This window comes from Phacochoerus africanus, unplaced genomic scaffold (assembly GCF_016906955.1).
Source record: "Phacochoerus africanus isolate WHEZ1 unplaced genomic scaffold, ROS_Pafr_v1 Scaffold_15, whole genome shotgun sequence".
NCBI classification, from domain to species: Eukaryota; Metazoa; Chordata; class Mammalia; order Artiodactyla; family Suidae; genus Phacochoerus; species Phacochoerus africanus.
Window position 1 is genome coordinate 629,182 of NW_025927343.1, and position 8,476 is coordinate 637,657.

At 35.8% G+C, this 8,476-nt stretch overlaps 1 pseudogene; it reads right to left on the reverse strand.

Annotated features, from left to right (window-relative positions):
• Positions 1 to 3,370: 3,370 nt before the first annotated feature.
• LOC125119143 (olfactory receptor 10AG1-like) lies at positions 3,371 to 4,341 on the reverse strand (annotated as a pseudogene).
• Positions 4,342 to 8,476: the final 4,135 nt, after the last annotated feature.

Genomic DNA, 8,476 nt, shown 5'->3' on the forward strand with positions numbered 1-8,476 from the left:
ACTGTTGTTTCTAACTTGTTTTTCATTGTCATTCCTTATCACACTGAAAGAAAGCACAGAGATTTTGAAGTTACTTGTTATTCTAAATGTGAACCCACTTGAAACAGGCAGAGATTTCCTGAAGGCTTTTTTTTATTTTCATTTGATTTATGATATGAAGCAGTTTGCTAAAGTTTATATGCACTTCCAATATGGAAATCAAACATATGAAGCAGTTACTAATTAATTGACTCACAGTTTTGTCAAATATGTTGGCTATCACAAAATAATGTTACTCTCAAATACATTTTATATAAGCATCAATAACAATTATTCTAAATATAATTACTTCAGTGAAAACACCTAGAAATAAAAGTTCACATATGTCATTGCATACACACACACAAACTGTCTATCTACATATCTATTACAATCTATCTAAATGCCTTGCACACAAAATGTAAACATACATAAATATGTATACTTTTTGTGTATAAGTTATTATGGAAAAGTTCAACAATCCTTCTCTTTAATCTTTCAGCTTCATCTTTCTAAATGTGTGTTTCATAATTATATTTTTCCCAGATATAACTACTTTACCCTTAGACCATATATTCACCTTCCTTTTATCTTCCAATTCTATTATTTTATTTCCTCATATGTTCTCTATACTAATTACCTAACAGCAAAATAAGCTTAAGTGTTTTAATGTTACAACTAAAGTAATATTTTATCAACATAAAGGTTTATAACAGAACACTATTCTGAGAAACAACTCCATATGATACATATGCATACATTATATAAATGTAAATAAAAATATGTACATTTATAGGTGTATGTATAATGCATGTAAATATTTTTTATATTTATATGTGTATGTAGAGAGAAGAGAGAGAAACCGTTGACATTTTACCCTATGTATAACTTTCCAGCAAAGAACCAGAGCTACAAATTCATATGCAAATTGAAGATCTATCCACTTTTCACTTTCCCCAACTCAGTCTAGTAATCTCGTAAAGATTTTACATGTACTATTGACCTCCCCATCCCTGATTACTAATAGGCTTTATTCTGTAAAAACAATATTCACTCCCTAAAGTACACACACAAACACGCACAGATGAACATGATTACCTATGTAAATAAACATCTGTTTTTGTATTTCCAACGAAGAAATTCAGTTTCTTGGCACTATAAGTGACTTGTGCTGGTAATGGCACAATTCAAATAATAACAAAATTATCTTGCTGATATATATTTTTAGTTTAATAAGCATTGGTAACAGCTGCACATTTCATCACATTTTAAAGACTAGTAATGCACAAGCAATTTTGGCACAGTATTACCACTAAAGGAGATGACTTTTTTTTTTTCCTTTTAGGGCTGAACCTGCAGCACAGGTAAGTTCCCTGGCTAGGAGTCACATCAGAGCTGCAGCTGCCAGCCCATTCCACAGCCACAGCAATGCCATATCCCAGCCTCTTCTGCTCATCTGTAGCCTATACCACAGCTTGAAACAACACAGGATCCTTAATCCACTGAGGCAGGCCAAGGGTGAACCCACATCTTCATGGATACTAGTTGGGTTCTTAACCTGCTTAGCCACAATGGAGCTCTGACTATTTTTATATTGTTTGTTACTCACCTACTTTAGTGAGAAAACATTATTTGAAGTTGTCCACTGACTTAGTGTGTGAAACTTCATTATCTACCATAATATACATATACCTATATATATCAAAGAGCTCTGAGATAGTTTTTACCTTTCTTTATAAAAAATATATTCATACATATTGGAAATATTAGTATTTTAAATGCTTCCCCCCTTGTTATTTATCTCTCTCTCCCTAATTTTTTTTAATTAGGCAGGAGGGATGGTGAGAATGAAAGGTCTTATTGATATCTGTCTCAATCCTTTCCACATATATCTTCAGGATTTATCCAGTTTCTGCCTGACAGTTTCCAGGAATTTTGTTTTTATTGTTGTTATGATAATAATATAAATATTTTCCCTTTTATTATTCCCCTGTTGAATCATTTTCATTAGATTTTAATAGTTTCTGATTGCTACATTATTTGAGAATCTTGACGACTCATTGTTTGCTTTGCTCTTCATGAGAGTTGATTTTCTTCCCTCAGTTAATTATCAGACTTTTTTGCACATCATGTAGTTGTTTTCTTCCAGGGAGATGGTGGTACTGTACCCATCTGCCCATGTGGAGGTAAGAAAGTCGATATAAATGTGATCAGAAGTGACACAGTTTTATGAGAATAAACTTTAAAAGCAGGTGAAAGCCTCACAATATTCTTTTTTAATATTGAATACTGAGACACCCGAGACATGTCAGGTGTCTGCAGAGATCTGTTGCCTGACTATATGAAGGATTATTAGATACATATGGAATTTTAAAAATCATATAGAGAAATAACACACAAAACTAACCACTGTGATTTTCCTCATCCACAGTAAATATGGATTTATTGTTTGCTTTTTATGTTTACATGACTAAAACAAGTTTATTGTTACAAACTGCACTATTTTAGTAAAACAAAAGAAAATAAAAGATTTACTCTGAGCTTCCCATAATGAAGTCTGATGATCATGTCTGTATTGGTCTTTTCTAATGTATGTGTGTATGTGATGTATGAGATATGTGTATAATATCTATATTTGCATAACATACACTTTAATAACCATTTAAAATCTTTCCTCTAATTTTCCTATACTTACTATTATCTCTAGGCAAGTATATTTTAAGAACAGTAATGTGTGACTATCCCCATGACTTTTTCAAAGCTCTTATTACTATATGCAAATATTTCAATACTATTGTTTTATCAAATTAACAAATATAAATATTTAAACTGATATACTTAGAAATGATGCCTAATATTTACTAGTATCATTGTATATCATTTATAAAACTACATTCCCAATGAAAAGTGCTTTTTTCTATAAGAAATTAATTCTCTGTAGAGTAACTGTTAGGCCAAAATGTATGTAAGGTTTTAATAATGTCCAATACAAACCTAGTTTTAAAAGTGACTGTGTCAACTTATGGAAATGAATGATATAATTTTCCAATAAGTTATATAACATTCTACATTACATTTGAGTCTATTATATCAATCCTTATGAAAAGTTCTAAGAAGTGACATTTCATAAAAAAAGTGTAGAGTTCCCAAACAAATAAGTTGCTATTTGTTGACCCATAAAATCACCTGTATAAATGGGGACAGAAAGGTCACTTACTGTTAAAATTTTTAATTTGTAAATAAGCACCCCTATATAGACAGATACATGGACTATAAGATTAATATTTATTAAAAATTATTGCAAATATATAAGAAATTTATATAAATACGGTTCATTTTTAAATGATGTAAATTATTTATGTAGCAATTTTCTCAGTGCCATTATTGACATCCTTGTTCCTTAGACTCTATATCATGGGGTTAAACATAGGAGTCACAATAGTGTAGAAAAGAGAAAGTACTTGGTCAGTTCCTGCTGAGTCTTGGGTCTTAGGTCTTGAATATGTAATAATGGCTGATCCAAAGAACACCACCACAACCATAAGATGACATGAGAAGGTGGAAAAGCCTTTACCCCAACCTGTGGCTGATGACAGTTTAAGGATAGTGGAGATAATTTTGCCACAGGACACAAGTATCAATAGAAATGGAATCATGGCAAACATCCCAGAAGCTGTAAAAACTAGTATTTCATTCATAAAAGTGTCCCCACAGGCCAGTTTGAGTAGAGGAGGCATGTCACAGAAGAAGTGATTGATTTGGTTAGAACCACAAAAGGGCAGAGAGAAAATCTGAAACATCTGCCCTATTTGGACTGGAATTCTACAGATTCAGGAGGTAGGTGGACACAGACCTTGTGGTTCATGACTAGACAACAGTGCAGAGGGTTACAAATGGCCACATAGTGTTCATAGACCATCACAGCCAGAAGGAAACACTCAGTGGCTCCCAGAATAAGAATGCAGCACATTTGTGTAGCACAGTCAGCTAAAGAAATTGTTCTTCTTTATGTCCAAATATTCATGAGAATTCTGGGGAGTGTAACTGATACAGAGAAGATTTCCAAAAAGGAAAAATTGCCAAGGAAAAAATACATGGGAGTTTGGAGGATAGGGTCCAGTTTTGTTATTAGAAATATGATGCCATCGCCTATTAGGGTAATGATATAAATGAATAAGAACAATCAAAATAGAAACTGTTGGAGATGGGGAACATCAGCAAAGTCTAAGAGATCAAATTCCATCAATTTAGTTAGATTTTCTTCTGGTGCCTTTTCTTGGTGCTTCATCTGTGGAAAGAACAAATTTATTATCTGCTTTTTATTTTACCTTCAGGGGCCAGTACCTATTTTCTAAATTGTATCAGGATATCCAGATGTATTTTCATCATCATTGCAATTGTTTCTAATTTAAGAGTATTACTATTCGCTTTCCCAGTTATATCCCATGCATTGTCACTATACAATCTTCCCTGACATGCCCTTAAAATTATTCTTCCTGAATATGGTCCAGGATAAATCAAACTATGCCCTGCTTAGCACAGACCTTGGACAAATAGGTAATAAATTGACCATAAACCCAGAGCTTTGCCATATGATCTCACTTTTAATTACTTACATTTTCTTGGCAACCCTATTGTATTTCTCTATGACTTTACTCTATTACACTTCAGTAGATCTATATCAGAAAGTACCTGTGTTGCAGTTCCCGTTGTGGCGCAGCGGTTAGCGGATCCGACTAGGAACCATGAGGTTGCGGGTTTGATCCCTGCCCTTGCTCAGTGGGTCAAGGTTCCGGCGTTGCCATGAGCTGTGGTGTAGGTCGCAGACGTGGCTCAGATCCTGCGTTGCTGTGGCTCTGGCGTAGGCTGGTGGCTACAGCTCCGATTCGACCCCTAGCCCAGGAACCTCCATATGCAGCAGGAGCGGCCCAAGAAATGGCAAACAGACAAAAAAAAAAAAAGAAAAGAAAGTACCTGTGGAGTTTCCTATCGGCCTTATGGGTTAAGGATCCAGCATTGTCACTGCTGTGGTACAGGTTTAGTCCCAGGGATGGGAAACTCTGCATGCCATAGGCACAGCTAAAACCACAACACAAAACAAAAACAATTATCTTCCTTTGTACACTTTCAAACGCCTGTTTTGACCCTTTGTTATCATCTCCTTACATGATGATTTGAACATACATGTTCTTATGATAGAATTCACATTATTAGGCAGTTTACAAAAAAAAAAAGGGAGATGATCATTTTTATTGCACATAGGTGAATAAAACACATATATTTTGGTATATAATAGGTGGGGAATGTAAGAGGGTTTTACTCTGGAAATGCTGCCAGGAAACAGATATAAATAGCAAAAACTAAGTGGGTGACCCTGTGAAAACAAAGATAGCCTGGAGTGTGTTCGCTACCTTTATAAGGTAGTTTCTGGCATGTTTTATGCTATGTTCTGTGTACTTTTCAGATATCTTTGTTGTTCCTCAAAAATATTTCAGACAGCTGTTTCTAAACTCTTCAAGATAGGGTATTAAGACTTAGTAATGATGGATAATTTGATCATGCACATTGGTCTTGGGATTTCAAGTCAGCTTATTTTTTAAAAATTGTGCTTGAGGCTTAATCTCTAGAATATATAAGCAATTTATACAACTCAACAGCAAAAAAGCCACTCAGCCAATGGAAAAATGAGCAAAAGACCTGAATAGACATTTCTCCAAGGAAGATATACAGATGGCCAGAAAACACATGAGAAAATGCTTGACATCACTGATTATAAGAGAAATGCGAATCAAAACTCATAACAGTCAGAATGGCCATCATTAATTAGCCCACAAATAACAAGTGCTGGACGGGCTGTGGAGAAAAGGGAACTCTCCCGCACTGCTGGTGGGAATGGAAACTGGTACAGCCACTATGGAGAACAGTTTGGAGATACATTAGAAATCTATACATAGAACTTCCATATGACCCTGCAATCCCACTCTTGGGCATATATCCAGACAAAACTCTCCTTAAAAGACACACATGCACCCGCATGTTCATTGCAGCACTATTCACAATAGCCAGGACATGGAAACAATCCAAAGGTCCATCAACAGATGATTGGATTCGGAAGATGTGGTATATATACCCAATGGAATACTACCCAGCCATAAAAAAGAATGACATAATGCCATTTTCAGCAACATGGATGGAACTAGAGAATCTCATACTGAGTGAAATGAGCCAGAAAGACAAAGACAAAGACAAATACTATGTGATATCATTTATAACTGGAATCTAATATCCAGCACAAATGAACATCTCTTCAGAAAAGAAAATCATGGGCTTGGAAAACAGACTTGTGGCTGCCTGATGGGAGAGGGAGGGAGTGGGAGGGATTGGGAGCTTGGGGTTATCAGACATAAGGTAGAATAGATTTATAAGGAGATCCTGCTGAGTAGCATTGAGAACTATGTCTAGATACTCATATTGCAACAGAACAAAGCGTGGAAATAATATATATACATGTAAGTGTATCTTGGCCCCCGTGCCGTACAGCAGAAAAATAAATAAATATTTTTTTAAAAAATAAAGGTTTACTAAAGCCTTTTTTTAGTAGTGCAAAAGATAACTGGAATCAAAGGGATAGTGCTTTCAGCTGGAACATATTAGACCCTGCAACTACATTGGCTATATAACACTGCACAGCCTCCCAAGACATTGTTTTAGAGCCACTTTGCTGAAGAAATCCAAAGCTTTCCTGACATTTGAGAAAAAATATAAATATATTTATAAAACATATCTCTATTTTTGTGAAACAAAGGATAGCATCCATAACTTCATATAACGTTCTACATGTGCATCTTGGTAGTAGATGTATATGAATGTTAGCAGTATCTGGGAGGATGTGGATTAGAAGAGAATATTGGCTTTTTCACAGTGGTGGGATTTTGAATGCTTTCTGATTTACTTGTTTTATGTGGCATCACATCACAGCTGTGGCAACACCAAATCCTTAATGCACTGTCAGGCTGGATATCAAACCCGTGTCTCCACAGCAACCCCACTCAACGAAGTAAGATTCATAATCCTCTGCATTACATTGGGAACTCCTAAAGAAAAGCGCATTAATGAAACACTGTTTACATGGTGTATTACTTTTCTTGATCTACTATAACAAATGATCACATTGAGTGTCTTAAAACAACAAAAATTTAGTCTCACATTTCCAGAAGCCAGAATGCAAAAATCAGTGTTGGCAGGATTTCCCTCCAAAGGCTCTAAAGGGAGAAGCACTCCTGCTTCTTTCACTCTTTTTTTTTTTTTGTCTTTTTGCTATTTCTTGGGCCACTCCCATGGCTTATGGAGGTTCCCAGGCTAGGGGTCCAATCGGAGCTGTAGCCACCGGCCTACACCAGAGCCACAGCAACGTGGGATCTGAGCCGCGTCTGCAACCTACACCACAGCTCACGGCAACGCCGGATCATTAACCCACTGAGCAAGGGCAGGGACTGAACCCGCAACCTCATGGTTCCTAGTGGGATTCGTTAACCACTGCGCCATGACGGGAACTCCTCTTTCACTCTTTATTGGCTCTTGACCTCCCTTGCTTCATGGCTGCATCAGTCCTAATCACTGCTCCATCTTCACATGATGTTCTTCTCTGTGTGTCTCTGTATTCCTTTTCTAAACTTCATCTCTCTTTCTGACCCTTATAAGAACTAAGATCACTGGTCATAGGGTTTAATGCCCACCTTAAACTGGGAAGAGCTCATTTCAAGATCCTTAATTTAATTACAGCTACTACGATCTTTTATGTTTTTCCAAATAAGTTCACATTTGAAGGTTCTAAATCAACATATATTTCAAGGGACCAACATTCAACCCAATACACACTGATATGGATAGTTTACAGTGAAAACTCCAGAAATGTCTAATAGACATCACCAAAGCAAAAAAAAAAAAATGAAGCCACAAGAGGGAGGAAATTATGTTAGGAAAGAACAATCAGTGTTGGTATATATAAAGGAGGGAATACATAGCATTTGCAGTCTTAAAGGGATATGGACAATTGCAAGACATAAAAACAAGGAAAAATGCAAGATAACCCTGCTTCACTATCTTGGCTGCTGCTTTTTTTGTTGTTTGTTTGTTTTGCTTGCTTTTTTCTCATTGTCTATATCCAATCAGAGATACAGAGAAAATCATCAGATATACCTGAAGCAAATGGAAAGATAAAGAAAATTTCTCACAGAACATAACCCTAATCCATGGTTATATGACCCTCTCAGTTAAATATCATTGCTCAGATAACCCCTTAACTCACTAGTTCCCAGTGAGAGGTAGGATGGATCTTCATATTAGATCATTTCCATGGGGATAATTTGTGCTTTGATTACACAGAAGCCCTTAAAGCTATGAAACTAAGGTACTTTAAGATAGTGTGAGTTTGCAATGATGGCATTAACTATCTTTA